Source organism: Miniopterus schreibersii (assembly GCF_964146895.1).
Source record: "Miniopterus schreibersii genome assembly, chromosome: 8".
Lineage (NCBI taxonomy): Eukaryota > Metazoa > Chordata > Mammalia > Chiroptera > Miniopteridae > Miniopterus > Miniopterus schreibersii.
Window position 1 is genome coordinate 26344469 of NC_138109.1, and position 16466 is coordinate 26360934.

The window sequence follows — 16466 nt, forward strand, 5'->3', positions numbered from 1 at the left end:
TCTAACCCTAGCCCTCAACATAACCCTAACCCTAGGTCCAATCCTAACCCTAACCGTGTCTCTAACCCTAGCCCTCAACATAACCCTAACCCTAGGTCCAATCATAACCCTAACCGTCTCTCTAACCCTAGCCCTCAACATAACCCTAACCCTAGGTCTAATCCTAACCCTTACCGTCTCCCTAACCCTAGCCCTCAACATAACCCTAACCCTAGGTCCAATCCTAACCCTAACCGTCTCTCTAACCCTAGCCCTCAACATAACCCTAACCCTAGGTCCAAACCTAACCCTAACCGTCTCTCTAACCCTAGCCCTCAACATAACCCTAACCCTAGGTCCAATCCTAACCCTTACCGTCTCCCTAACCCTAGCCCTCAACATAACCCTAACCGTGGTCCAATCATAACCCTAACCGTCTCTCTAACCCTAGCCCTCAACATAACCCTAACCCTAGGTCCAATCCTAACCCTAACCGTCTCTCTAACCCTAGCCCTCAACATAACCCTAACCCTAGGTCCAATCCTAACCCTTACCGTCTCCCTAAACCTAGCCCTCAACATAACCCTAACCCTAGGTCCAATCCTAACCCTAACCGTCTCTCTAACCCTAGCCCTCAACATAACCCTAACCCTAGGTCCAATCCTAACCCTAACCGTCTCTCTAACCCTAGCCCTCAACATAACCCTAACCCTAGGTCCAATCCTAACCCTTACCGTCTCCCTAACCCTAGCCCTCAACATAACCCTAACCCTAGGTCCAATCCTAACCCTAACCGTCTCTCTAACCCTAGCCCTCAACATAACCCTAACCCTAGGTCCAATCCTAACCCTAACCGTCTCTCTAACCCTATCCCTCAACATAACCCTAACCCTAGGTCCAATCCTAACCCTAACCGTCTCTCTAACCCTAGCCCTCCACATAACCCTAACCTTAGGTCCAATCCTAACCCTTACCGTCTCCCTAACCCTAGCCCTCAACATAACCCTAACCCTAGGTCCAATCCTAACCCTAATCGTCTCTCTAACCCTAGCCCTCAACATAACCCTAACCCTAGGTCCAATCCTAACCCTAACCGTCTCTCTAACCCTAGCCCTCAACATAACCCTAACCCTAGGTCCAATCATAACGCTAACCGTCTCTCTAACCCTAGCCCTCAACATAACCCTAACCCTAGGTCCAATCATAACCCTAACCGTCTCTCTACCCCTAGCCCTCAACATAACCCTAACCCTAGGTCCAATCCTAACCCTAACCGGCTCTCTAACCCTAGCCCTCAACATAACCCTAACCCTAGGTCCACTCATAACCCTAACCGTCTCTCTAACCCTAGCCCTCAACATAACCCTAACCCTAGGTCTAATCCTCACCCTAACCGTCTCTCTAACCCTAGCCCTCAACATAACCCTAACCCTAGGTCCAATCCTAACCCTAACCGTCTCTCTAACCCTAGCCCTCAACCTAACCCTAACCCTAGGTCCAATCCTAACCCTTATCGTCTCCCTAACCCCAGCCCTCAACATAACCCTAACCCTAGGTCCAATCATAACCCTAACCGTCTCTCTAACCCTAGCCCTCAACATAACCCTAACCCTAGGTCCAATCCTAACCCTAACCGTCTCTCTAAGCCTAGCCGTCAACGTAACCCTAACCCTAGGTCCAATCCTAACCCTAACCGTCTCTCTAACCCTTGCCCTCAACATAACCCTAACCCTAGGTCCAATCCTAACCCTAACCGTGTCTCTAACCCTAGCCCTCAACATAACCCTAACCCTAGGTCCAATCATAACCCTAACCGTCTCTCTAACCCTAGCCCTCAACATAACCCTAACCCTAGGTCTAATCCTAACCCTTACCGTCTCCCTAACCCTAGCCCTCAACATAACCCTAACCCTAGGTCCAATCCTAACCCTAACCGTCTCTCTAACCCTAGCCCTCAACATAACCCTAACCCTAGGTCCAATCCTAACCCTAACCGTCTCTCTAACCCTAGCCCTCAACATAACCCTAACCCTAGGTCCAATCCTAACCCTAACCGTCTCTCTAACCCTAGCCCTCAACATAACCCTAACCCTAGGTCCAATCCTAACCCTAACCGTCTCTCTAACCCTAGCCCTCAACATAACCCTAACCCTAGGTCCAATCATAACCCTAACCGTCTCTCTAACCCTAGCCCTCAACATAACCCTAACCCTATTTCCAATCCTAACCCTAACCGTCTCTCTAACCCTAGCCCTCAACATAACCCTAACCCTAGGTCCAATCCTAACCCTAACCGTCTCTCTAAACCTAGCCCTCAACATAACCCTAACCCTAGGTCCAATCCTAACCCTAACCGTCTCTCTAACCCTAGCCCTCAACATAACCCTAACCCTAGGTCCAATCATAACCCTAACCGTCTCTCTAACCCTAGCCCTCAACATAACCCTAACCCTAGGTCCAATCCTACCCCTAACCGTCTCTCTAACCCTAGCCCTCAACATAACCCTAACCCTAGGTCCAATCCTAACCCTAACCGTCTCTCTAACCCTAGCCCTCAACATAACCCTAACCCTAGGTCCAATCCTAACCCTAACCGTCTCTCTAACCCTAGCCCTCAACATAACCCTAACCCTAGGTCCAATCATAACCCTAACCGTCTCTCTAACCCTAGCCCTCAACATAACCCTAACCCTAGGTCCAATCCTAACCCTAACCGTCTCTCTAACCCTAGCCCTCAACATAACCCTAACCCTAGGTCCAATCCTAACCCTAACCGTCTCTCTAACCCTAGCCCTCAACATAACCCTAACCCTAGGTCCAATCCTAACGCTAACCGTCTCTCTAACCCTAGCCCTCAACATAACCCTAACCCTAGGTCCAATCCTAACCCTAATCGTCTCTCTAACCCTAGCCCTCAACATAACCCTATCCCTAGGTCCACTCAAAACCCTAACCGTCTCTCTAACCCTAGCCCTCAACATAACCCTAACCCTAGGTCCAATCCTAACCCTAACCGTGTCTCTAACCCTAGCCCTCAACATAACCCTAACCCTAGGTCCAATCATAACCCTAACCGTCTCTCTAACCCTAGCCCTCAACATAACCCTAACCCTAGGTCTAATCCTAACCCTTACCGTCTCCCTAACCCTAGCCCTCAACATAACCCTAACCCTAGGTCCAATCCTAACCCTAACCGTCTCTCTAACCCTAGCCCTCAACATAACCCTAACCCTAGGTCCAAACCTAACCCTAACCGTCTCTCTAACCCTAGCCCTCAACATAACCCTAACCCTAGGTCCAATCCTAACCCTTACCGTCTCCCTAACCCTAGCCCTCAACATAACCCTAACCGTGGTCCAATCATAACCCTAACCGTCTCTCTAACCCTAGCCCTCAACATAACCCTAACCCTAGGTCCAATCCTAACCCTAACCGTCTCTCTAACCCTAGCCCTCAACATAACCCTAACCCTAGGTCCAATCCTAACCCTTACCGTCTCCCTAAACCTAGCCCTCAACATAACCCTAACCCTAGGTCCAATCCTAACCCTAACCGTCTCTCTAACCCTAGCCCTCAACATAACCCTAACCCTAGGTCCAATCCTAACCCTAACCGTCTCTCTAACCCTAGCCCTCAACATAACCCTAACCCTAGGTCCAATCCTAACCCTTACCGTCTCCCTAACCCTAGCCCTCAACATAACCCTAACCCTAGGTCCAATCCTAACCCTAACCGTCTCTCTAACCCTAGCCCTCAACATAACCCTAACCCTAGGTCCAATCCTAACCCTAACCGTCTCTCTAACCCTATCCCTCAACATAACCCTAACCCTAGGTCCAATCCTAACCCTAACCGTCTCTCTAACCCTAGCCCTCCACATAACCCTAACCTTAGGTCCAATCCTAACCCTTACCGTCTCCCTAACCCTAGCCCTCAACATAACCCTAACCCTAGGTCCAATCCTAACCCTAATCGTCTCTCTAACCCTAGCCCTCAACATAACCCTAACCCTAGGTCCAATCCTAACCCTAACCGTCTCTCTAACCCTAGCCCTCAACATAACCCTAACCCTAGGTCCAATCATAACCCTAACCGTCTCTCTAACCCTAGCCCTCAACATAACCCTAACCCTAGGTCCAATCATAACCCTAACCGTCTCTCTACCCCTAGCCCTCAACATAACCCTAACCCTAGGTCCAATCCTAACCCTAACCGGCTCTCTAACCCTAGCCCTCAACATAACCCTAACCCTAGGTCCACTCATAACCCTAACCGTCTCTCTAACCCTAGCCCTCAACATAACCCTAACCCTAGGTCTAATCCTCACCCTAACCGTCTCTCTAACCCTAGCCCTCAACATAACCCTAACCCTAGGTCCAATCCTAACCCTAACCGTCTCTCTAACCCTAGCCCTCAACCTAACCCTAACCCTAGGTCCAATCCTAACCCTTATCGTCTCCCTAACCCCAGCCCTCAACATAACCCTAACCCTAGGTCCAATCATAACCCTAACCGTCTCTCTAACCCTAGTCCTCAACATAACCCTAACCCTAGGTCCAATCCTAACCCTAACCGTCTCTCTAAGCCTAGCCGTCAACGTAACCCTAACCCTAGGTCCAATCCTAACCCTAACCGTCTCTCTAACCCTTGCCCTCAACATAACCCTAACCCTAGGTCCAATCCTAACCCTAACCGTGTCTCTAACCCTAGCCCTCAACATAACCCTAACCCTAGGTCCAATCATAACCCTAACCGTCTCTCTAACCCTAGCCCTCAACATAACCCTAACCCTAGGTCTAATCCTAACCCTTACCGTCTCCCTAACCCTAGCCCTCAACATAACCCTAACCCTAGGTCCAATCCTAACCCTAACCGTCTCTCTAACCCTAGCCCTCAACATAACCCTAACCCTAGGTCCAATCCTAACCCTAACCGTCTCTCTAACCCTAGCCCTCAACATAACCCTAACCCTAGGTCCAATCCTAACCCTAACCGTCTCTCTAACCCTAGCCCTCAACATAACCCTAACCCTAGGTCCAATCCTAACCCTAACCGTCTCTCTAACCCTAGCCCTCAACATAACCCTAACCCTAGGTCCAATCATAACCCTAACCGTCTCTCTAACCCTAGCCCTCAACATAACCCTAACCCTATTTCCAATCCTAACCCTAACCGTCTCTCTAACCCTAGCCCTCAACATAACCCTAACCCTAGGTCCAATCCTAACCCTAACCGTCTCTCTAACCCTAGCCCTCAACATAACCCTAACCCTAGGTCCAATCCTAACCCTAACCGTCTCTCTAACCCTAGCCCTCAACATAACCCTAACCCTAGGTCCAATCATAACCCTAACCGTCTCTCTAACCCTAGCCCTCAACATAACCCTAACCCTAGGTCCAATCCTACCCCTAACCGTCTCTCTAACCCTAGCCCTCAACATAACCCTAACCCTAGGTCCAATCCTAACCCTAACCGTCTCTCTAACCCTAGCCCTCAACATAACCCTAACCCTAGGTCCAATCCTAACCCTAACCGTCTCTCTAACCCTAGCCCTCAACATAACCCTAACCCTAGGTCCAATCCTAACCCTAACCGTCTCTCTAACCCTAGCCCTCAACATAACCCTAACCCTAGGTCCAATCCTAACCCTAACCGTCTCTCTAACCCTAGCCCTCAACATAACCCTAACCCTAGGTCCAATCCTAACCCTAACCGTCTCTCTAACCCTAGCCCTCAACATAACCCTAACCCTAGGTCCAATCCTAACCCTAACCGTCTCTCTAACCCTAGCCCTCAACATAACCCTAACCCTAGGTCCAATCCTAACCCTAATCGTCTCTCTAACCCTAGCCCTCAACATAACCCTATCCCTAGGTCCACTCAAAACCCTAACCGTCTCTGTAACCCTAGCCCTCAACATAACCCTAACCCTAGGTCCAATCCTAACCCTAACCGTCTCTCTAACCCTAGCCCTCAACATAACCCTAACCCTAGGTCCAATCCTAACCCTAACCGTCTCTCTAACCCTAGCCCTCAACATAACCCTAACCCTAGGTCCAATCATGACCCTAACCGTCTCTCTAACCCTAGCCCTCAACATAACCCTAACCCTAGGTCCAATCCTAACCCTAACCGTCTCTCTAACCCTAGCCCTCAACATAACCCTAACCCTAGGTCCAATCCTAACCCTTACCGTCTCCCTAACCCTAGCCCTCAACATAACCCTAACCCTAGGTCCAATCCTAACCCTAATCGTCTCTCTAACCCTAGCCCTCAACATAACCCTAACCCTAGGTCCAATCCTAACCCTAACCGTCTCTCTAACCCTAGCCCTCAACATAACCCTAACCCTAGGTCCAATCATAACCCTAACCGTCTCTCTAACCCTAGCCCTCAACATAACCCTAACCCTAGGTCCAATCATAACCCTAACCGTCTCTCTACCCCTAGCCCTCAACATAACCCTAACCCTAGGTCCAATCCTAACCCTAACCGTCTCTCTAACCCTAGCCCTCAACATAACCCTAACCCTAGGTCCACTCATAACCCTAACCGTCTCTCTAACCCTAGCCCTCAACATAACCCTAACCCTAGGTCCAATCCTAACCCTTACCGTCTCCCTAACCCTAGCCCTCAACATAACCCTAACCCTAGGTCCAATCCTAACCCTAACCGTCTCTCTAACCCTAGCCCTCAACATAACCCTAACCCTAGGTCCACTCATAACCCTAACCGTCTCTCTAACCCTAGCCCTCAACATAACCCTAACCCTAGGTCTAATCCTCACCCTAACCGTCTCTCTAACCCTAGCCCTCAACATAACCCTAACCCTAGGTCCAATCCTAACCCTAACCGTCTCTCTAACCCTAGCCCTCAACCTAACCCTAACCCTAGGTCCAATCCTAACCCTTATCGTCTCCCTAACCCCAGCCCTCAACATAACCCTAACCCTAGGTCCAATCATAACCCTAACCGTCTCTCTAACCCTAGCCCTCAACATAACCCTAACCCTAGGTCCAATCCTAACCCTAACCGTCTCTCTAAGCCTAGCCGTCAACGTAACCCTAACCCTAGGTCCAATCCTAACCCTAACCGTCTCTCTAACCCTTGCCCTCAACATAACCCTAACCCTAGGTCCAATCCTAACCCTAACCGTGTCTCTAACCCTAGCCCTCAACATAACCCTAACCCTAGGTCCAATCATAACCCTAACCGTCTCTCTAACCCTAGCCCTCAACATAACCCTAACCCTAGGTCTAATCCTAACCCTTACCGTCTCCCTAACCCTAGCCCTCAACATAACCCTAACCCTAGGTCCAATCCTAACCCTAACCGTCTCTCTAACCCTAGCCCTCAACATAACCCTAACCCTAGGTCCAATCCTAACCCTAACCGTCTCTCTAACCCTAGCCCTCAACATAACCCTAACCCTAGGTCCAATCCTAACCCTAACCGTCTCTCTAACCCTAGCCCTCAACATAACCCTAACCCTAGGTCCAATCCTAACCCTAACCGTCTCTCTAACCCTAGCCCTCAACATAACCCTAACCCTAGGTCCAATCATAACCCTAACCGTCTCTCTAACCCTAGCCCTCAACATAACCCTAACCCTATTTCCAATCCTAACCCTAACCGTCTCTCTAACCCTAGCCCTCAACATAACCCTAACCCTAGGTCCAATCCTAACCCTAACCGTCTCTCTAACCCTAGCCCTCAACATAACCCTAACCCTAGGTCCAATCCTAACCCTAACCGTCTCTCTAACCCTAGCCCTCAACATAACCCTAACCCTAGGTCCAATCATAACCCTAACCGTCTCTCTAACCCTAGCCCTCAACATAACCCTAACAATAGGTCCAATCCTACCCCTAACCGTCTCTCTAACCCTAGCCCTCAACATAACCCTAACCCTAGGTCCAATCCTAACCCTAACCGTCTCTCTAACCCTAGCCCTCAACATAACCCTAACCCTAGGTCCAATCCTAACCCTAACCGTCTCTCTAACCCTAGCCCTCAACATAACCCTAACCCTAGGTCCAATCATAACCCTAACCGTCTCTCTAACCCTAGCCCTCAACATAACCCTAACCCTAGGTCCAATCCTAACCCTAACCGTCTCTCTAACCCTAGCCCTCAACATAACCCTAACCCTAGGTCCAATCCTAACCCTAACCGTCTCTCTAACCCTAGCCCTCAACATAACCCTAACCCTAGGTCCAATCCTAACCCTAACCGTCTCTCTAACCCTAGCCCTCAACATAACCCTAACCCTAGGTCCAATCCTAACCCTAATCGTCTCTCTAACCCTAGCCCTCAACATAACCCTATCCCTAGGTCCACTCAAAACCCTAACCGTCTCTCTAACCCTAGCCCTCAACATAACCCTAACCCTAGGTCCAATCCTAACCCTAACCGTCTCTCTAACCCTAGCCCTCAACATAACCCTAACCCTAGGTCCAATCCTAACCCTAACCGTCTCTCTAACCCTAGCCCTCAACATAACCCTAACCCTAGGTCCAATCATGACCCTAACCGTCTCTCTAACCCTAGCCCTCAACATAACCCTAACCCTAGGTCCAATCCTAACCCTAACCGTCTCTCGAACCCTAGCCCTCAACATAACCCTAACCCTAGGTCCAATCATGACCCTAACCGTCTCTCTAACCCTAGCCCTCAACATAACCCTAACCCTAGGTCCAATCCTAACACTAACCGTCTCTCTAACCCTAGCCCTCAACATAACCCTAACCCTAGGTCCAATCCTAACCCTTACCGTCTCCCTAACCCTAGCCCTCAACATAACCCTAACCCTAGGTCCAATCCTAACCCTAATCGTCTCTCTAACCCTAGCCCTCAACATAACCCTAACCCTAGGTCCAATCCTAACCCTAACCGTCTCTCTAACCCTAGCCCTCAACATAACCCTAACCCTAGGTCCAATCATAACCCTAACCGTCTCTCTAACCCTAGCCCTCAACATAACCCTAACCCTAGGTCCAATCATAACCCTAACCGTCTCTCTACCCCTAGCCCTCAACATAACCCTAACCCTAGGTCCAATCCTAACCCTAACCGTCTCTCTAACCCTAGCCCTCAACATAACCCTAACCCTAGGTCCACTCATACCCCTAACCGTCTCTCTAACCCTAGCCCTCAACATAACCCTAACCCTAGGTCTAATCCTCACCCTAACCGTCTCTCTAACCCTAGCCCTCAACATAACCCTAACCCTAGGTCCAATCCTAACCCTAACCGTCTCTCTAACCCTAGCCCTCAACCTAACCCTAACCCTAGGTCCAATCCTAACCCTTATCGTCTCCCTAACCCCAGCCCTCAACATAACCCTAACCCTAGGTCCAATCATAACCCTAGCCGTCTCTCTAAACCTAGCCCTCAACATAACCCTAACCCTAGGTCCAATCCTAACCCTAACCGTCTCTCTAAGCCTAGCCGTCAACGTAACCCTAACCCTAGGTCCAATCCTAACCCTAACCGTCTCTCTAACCCTTGCCCTCAACATAACCCTAACCCTAGGTCCAATCCTAACCCTAACCGTGTCTCTAACCCTAGCCCTCAACATAACCCTAACCCTAGGTCCAATCATAACCCTAACCGTCTCTCTAACCCTAGCCCTCAACATAACACTAACCCTAGGTCTAATCCTAACCCTTACCGTCTCCCTAACCCTAGCCCTCAACATAACCCTAACCCTAGGTCCAATCCTAACCCTAACCGTCTCTCTAACCCTAGCCCTCAACATAACCCTAACCCTAGGTCCAATCCTAACCCTAACCGTCTCTCTAACCCTAGCCCTCAACATAACCCTAACCCTAGGTCCAATCCTAACCCTTACCGTCTCCCTAACCCTAGCCCTCAACATAACCCTAACCCTAGGTCCAATAATAACCCTAACCGTCTCTCTAACCCTAGCCCTCAACATAACCCTAACCCTAGGTCCAATCCTAACCCTAACCATCTCTCTAACCCTAGCCCTCAACATAACCCTAACCCTAGGTCCAATCCTAACCCTAACCATCTCTCTAACCCTAGCCCTCAACATAACCCTAACCCTAGGTCCAATCCTAACCCTAACCGTCTCTCTAATCCTAGCCCTCAACATAACCCTAACCCTAGGTCCAATCCTAACCCTTACCGTCTCCCTAACCCTAGCCCTCAACATAACCCTAACCCTAGGTCCAATCCTAACCCTAACCGTCTCTCTAACCCTAGCCCTCAACATAACCCTAACCCTAGGTCCAATCCTAACCCTAACCGTCTCTCTAACCCTAGCCCTCAACATAACCCTAACCCTAGGTCCAATCCTAACCCTAACCGTCTCTCTAACCCTAGCCCTCAACATAACCCTAACCTTAGGTCCAATCCTAACCCTTACCGTCTCCCTAACCCTAGCCCTCAACATAACCCTAACCCTAGGTCCAATCCTAACCCTAATCGTCTCTCTAACCCTAGCCCTCAACATAACCCTAACCCTAGGTCCAATCCTAACCCTAACCGTCTCTCTAACCCTAGCCCTCAACATAACCTTAACCCTAGGTCCAATCATAACCCTAAACGTCTCTCTAACCCTAGCCCTCAACATAACCCTAGCCCTAGGTCCAATCATAACCCTAACCGTCTCTCTAACCCTAGCCCTCAACATAACCCTAACCCTAGGTCCAATCCTAACCCTAACCGTCTCTCTAACCCTAGCCCTCAACATAACCCTAACCCTAGGTCCAATCCTAACCCTAACCGTCTCTCTAACCCTAGCCCTCTACCTAACCCTAACCCTAGGTCCAATCATAACCCTAACCGTCTCTCTAACCCTAGCCCTCAACATAACCCTAACCCTAGGTCCAATCCTAACCCTAACCGTCTCTCTAACCCTAGCCCTCAACATAACCCTAACCCTAGGTCCAATCCTAACCCTAACCGTCTCTCTAACCCTAGCCCTCAACATAACCCTAACCCTAGGTCCACTCATAACCCTAACCGTCTCTCTAACCCTAGCCCTCAACATAACCCTAACCCTAGGTTCAATCCTCACCCTAACCGTCTCTCTAACCCTAGCCCTCAACATAACCCTAACCCTAGGTCCAATCCTAACCCTAACCGTCTCTCTAACCCTAGCCCTCAACATAACCCTAACCCTAGGTCCAATTCTAACCCTTACCGTCTCCCTAACCCTAGCCCTCAACATAACCCTAACCCTAGGTCCAATCCTAACCCTAACCGTCTCTCTAACCCTAGCCCTCAACCTAACCCTAACCCTAGGTCCAATCCTAACCCTAACCGTCTCTCTAACCCTAGCCCTCAACATAACCCTAACCCTAGGTCCACTCAAAACCCTAACCGTCTCTCTAACCCTAGCCCTCAACATAACCCTAACCCTAGGTCCAATCCTCAACCTAACCGTCTCTCTAACCCTAGCCCTCAACATAATCCTAACCCTAGGTCCAATCCTAACCCTAACCGTCTCTCTAACCCTAGCCCTCAACATAAGCCTAACCCTAGGTCCAATCCTAACCCTAACCGTCTCTCTAACCCTAGCCCTCAACATAGCCCTAACCCTACGTCCATTCATAACCCTAACCGTCTCTCTAACCCTAGCCCTCAACATAACCCTAACCCTAGGTCCAATCCTAACCCTGACCGTCTCTCTAACCCTAGCCCTCAACATAACCCTAACCCTATTTCCAATCCTAACTCTAACCGTCTCTCTAACCCTAGCCCTCAACATAACCCTAACCCTAGGTCCAATCCTAACCCTAACCGTCTCTCTAACCCTAGCCCTCAACATAACCCTAACCCTAGGTCCAATCCTAACCCTAACCGTCTCTCTAACCCTAGCCCTCAACATAACCCTAACCCTAGGTCCAATCCTAACCCTAACCGTCTCTCTAACCCTAGCCCTCAACATAACCCTAACCCTAGGTCCAATCATAACCCTAACCGTCTCTCTAACCCTAGCCCTCAACATAACCCTAACCCTAGGTCCAATCATAACCCTAACCGTCTCTCTAACCCTAGCCCTCAACATAACCCTAACCCTAGGTCCAATCCTAACCCTAACCGTCTCTCTAACCCTAGCCCTCAACATAACCCTAACCCTAGGTCCAATCATGACCCTAACCGTCTCTCTAACCCTAGCCCTCAACATAACCCTAACCCTAGGTCCAATCCTAACCCTAACCGTCTCTCTAACCCTAGCCCTCAACATAACCCTAACCCTAGGTCCAATCCTAACCCTAACCGTCTCTCTAACCCTAGCCCTCAACATAACCCTAACCCTAGATCCAATCCTAACCCTAACCGTCTCTCTAACCCTAGCCCTCAACATAACCCTAACCTTAGGTCCAATCCTAACCCTTACCGTCTCCCTAACCCTAGCCCTCAACATAACCCTAACCCTAGGTCCAATCCTAACCCTAACCATCTCTCTAACCCTAGCCCTCAACATAACCCTAACCCTAGGTCCAATCCTAACCCTAACCGTCTCTCTAACCCTAGCCCTCAACATAACCATAACCCTAGGTCCAATCCTAACCCTAACCGTCTCTCTAACCCTAGCCCTCAACATAACCCTAACCCTAGGTCCACTCATAACCCTAACCGTCTCTCTAACCCTAGCCCTCAACATAACCCTAACCCTAGGTCCAATCCTCACCCTAACCGTCTCTCTAACCCTAGCCCTCAACATAACCCTAACCCTAGGTCCAATCCTAACCCTAACCGTCTCTCTAACCCTAGCCCTCAACATAACCCTAACCCTAGGTCCAATCCTAACCCTGACCGTCTCTCTAACCCTAGCCCTCAACATAACCCTAACCCTAGGTCCACTCATAACCCTAACCGTCTCTCTAACCCTAGCCCTCAACATAAGCCTAACCCTAGGTCCAATCCTAACCCTGACCGTCTCTCTAACCCTAGCCCTCAACATAACCCTAACCCTAGGTCCAATCCTAACCCTAACCGTCTCTCTAACCCTAGCCCTCAACATAACCCTAACCCTAGGTCCAATCCTAACCCTTACCGTCTCCCTAACCCTAGCCCTCAACATAACCCTACCCTAGATCCAATCCTAACCCTAACCGTCTCTCTAACCCTAGCCCTCAACATAACCCTAACCCTAGGTCCAATCCTAACCCTAACCGTCTCTCTAACCCTAGCCCTCAACATAACCCTAACCCTAGGTCCAATCCTAACCCTAACCGTCTCTCTAACCCTAGCCCTCAACATAACCCTAACCTTAGGTCCAATCCTAACCCTTACCGTCTCCCTAACCCTAGCCCTCAACATAACCCTAACCCTAGGTCCAATCCTAACCCTAACCGTCTCTCTAACCCTAGCCCTCAACATAACCCTAACCCTAGGTCCAATCCTAACCCTAACCGTCTCTCTAACCCTAGCCCTCAACATAACCCTAACCCTAGGTCCAATCCTAACCCTAACCGTCTCTCTAACCCTAGCCCTCAACATAACCCTAACCTTAGGTCCAATCCTAACCCTTACCGTCTCCCTAACCCTAGCCCTCAACATAACCCTAACCCTAGGTCCAATCCTAACCCTAATCGTCTCTCTAACCCTAGCCCTCAACATAACCCTAACCCTAGGTCCAATCCTAACCCTAACCGTCTCTCTAACCCTAGCCCTCAACATAACCCTAACCCTAGGTCCAATCCTAACCCTAACCGTCTCTCTAACCCTAGCCCTCAACATAACCCTAGCCCTAGGTCCAATCATAACCCTAACCGTCTCTCTAACCCTAGCCCTCAACATAACCCTAACCCTAGGTCCAATCCTAACCCTAACCGTCTCTCTAACCCTAGCCCTCAACATAACCCTAACCCTAGGTCCAATCCTAACCCTAACCGTCTCTCTAACCCTAGCCCTCAACATAACCCTAACCCTAGGTCCAATCATAACCCTAACCGTCTCTCTAAACCTAGCCCTCAACATAACCCTAACCCTAGGTCCAATCCTAACCCTAACCGTCTCTCTAACCCTAGCCCTCAACATAACCCTAACCCTAGGTCCAATCCTAACCCTTACCGTCTCCCTAACCCTAGCCCTCAACATAACCCTAACCCTAGGTCCAATCCTAACCCTAACCGTCTCTCTAACCCTAGCCCTCAACATAACCCTAACCCTAGGTCCAATCCTAACCCTAACCGTCTCTCTAACCCTAGCCCTCAACATAACCCTAACCCTAGGTCCACTCATAACCCTAACCGTCTCTCTAACCCTAGCCCTCAACTTAACCCTAACCCTAGGTTCAATCCTCACCCTAACCGTCTCTCTAACCCTAGCCCTCAACATAACCCTAACCCTAGGTCCAATCCTAACCCTAACCGTCTCTCTAACCCTAGCCCTCAACATAACCCTAACCCTAGGTCCAATCCTAACCCTTACCGTCTCCCTAACCCTAGCCCTCAACATAACCCTAACCCTAGGTCCAATCCTAACCCTAACCGTCTCTCTAACCCTAGCCCTCAACATAACCCTAACCCTAGGTCCAATCCTAACCCTAACCGTCTCTCTAACCCTAGCCCTCAACATAACCCTAACCCTAGGTCCACTCATAACCCTAACCGTCTCTCTAACCCTAGCCCTCAACATAACCCTAACCCTAGGTCCAATCCTCAACCTAACCGTCTCTCTAACCCTAGCCCTCAACATAACCCTAACCCTAGGTCCAATCCTAACCCTAACCGTCTCTCTAACCCTAGCCCTCAACATAAGCCTAACCCTAGGTCCAATCCTAACCCTAACCGTCTCTCTAACCCTAGCCCTCAACATAACCCTAACCCTACGTCCAATCATAACCCTAACCGTCTCTCTAACCCTAGCCCTCAACATAACCCTAACCCTAGGTCCAATCCTAACCCTGACCGTCTCTCTAACCCTAGCCCTCAACATAACCCTAACCCTATTTCCAATCCTAACTCTAACCGTCTCTCTAACCCTAGCCCTCAACATAACCCTAACCCTAGGTCCAATCCTAACCCTAACCGTCTCTCTAACCCTAGCCCTCAACATAACCCTAACCCTAGGTCCAATCCTAACCCTAACCGTCTCTCTAACCCTAGCCCTCAACATAACCCTAACCCTAGGTCCAATCCTAACCCTAACCGTCTCTCTAACCCTAGCCCTCAACATAACCCTAACCCTAGGTCCAATCATAACCCTAACCGTCTCTCTAACCCTAGCCCTCAACATAACCCTAACCCTAGGTCCAATCATAACCCTAACCGTCTCTCTAACCCTAGCCCTCAACATAACCCTAACCCTAGGTCCAATCCTAACCCTAACCGTCTCTCTAACCCTAGCCCTCAACATGACCCTAACCCTAGGTCCAATCATGACCCTAACCGTCTCTCTAACCCTAGCCCTCAACATAACCCTAACCCTAGGTCCAATCCTAACCCTAACCGTCTCTCTAAACCTAGCCCTCAACATAACCCTAACCCTAGGTCCAATCCTAACCCTAACCGTCTCTCTAACCCTAGCCCTCAACATAACCCTAACCCTAGGTCCAATCATAACCCTAACCGTCTCTCTAACCCTAGCCCTCAAAATAACCCTAACCCTAGGTCCAATCCTAACCCTTACCGTCTCCCTAACCCTAGCCCTCAACATAACCCTACCCTAGGTCCAATCCTAACCCTAACCGTCTCTCTAACCCTAGCCCTCAACATAACCCTAACCCTAGGTCCAATCCTAACCCTAACCGTCTCTCTAACCCTAGCCCTCAACATAACCCTAACCCTAGATCCAATCCTAACCCTAACCGTCTCTCTAACCCTAGCCCTCAACATAACCCTAACCTTAGGTCCAATCCTAACCCTTACCGTCTCCCTAACCCTAGCCCTCAACATAACCCTAACCCTAGGTCCAATCCTAACCCTAACCGTCTCTCTAACCCTAGCCCTCAACATAACCCTAACCCTAGGTCCAATACTCACCCTAACCGTCTCTCTAACCCTAGCCCTCAACATAACCCTAACCCTAGGTCCAATCCTAACCCTAACCGTCTCTCTAACCCTAGCCCTCAACATAACCCTAACCCTAGGTCCAATCCTAACCCTTACCGTCTCCCTAACCCTAGCCCTCAACATAACCCTAACCCTAGGTCCAATCCTAACCCTAACCGTCTCTCTAACCCTAGCCCTCAACATAACCATAACCCTAGGTCCAATCCTAACCCTAACCGTCTCTCTAACCCTAGCCCTCAACATAACCCTAACCCTAGGTCCACTCATAACCCTAACCGTCTCTCTAACCCTAGCCCTCAACATAACCCTAACCCTAGGTCCAATCCTCACCCTAACCGTCTCTCTAACCCTAGCCCTCAACATAACCCTAACCCTAGGTCCAATCCTAACCCTAACCGTCTCTCTAACCCTAGCCCTCAACATAACCCTAACCCTAGGTCCAATCCTAACCCTGACCGTCTCTCTAACCCTAGCCCTCAACATAACCCTAAC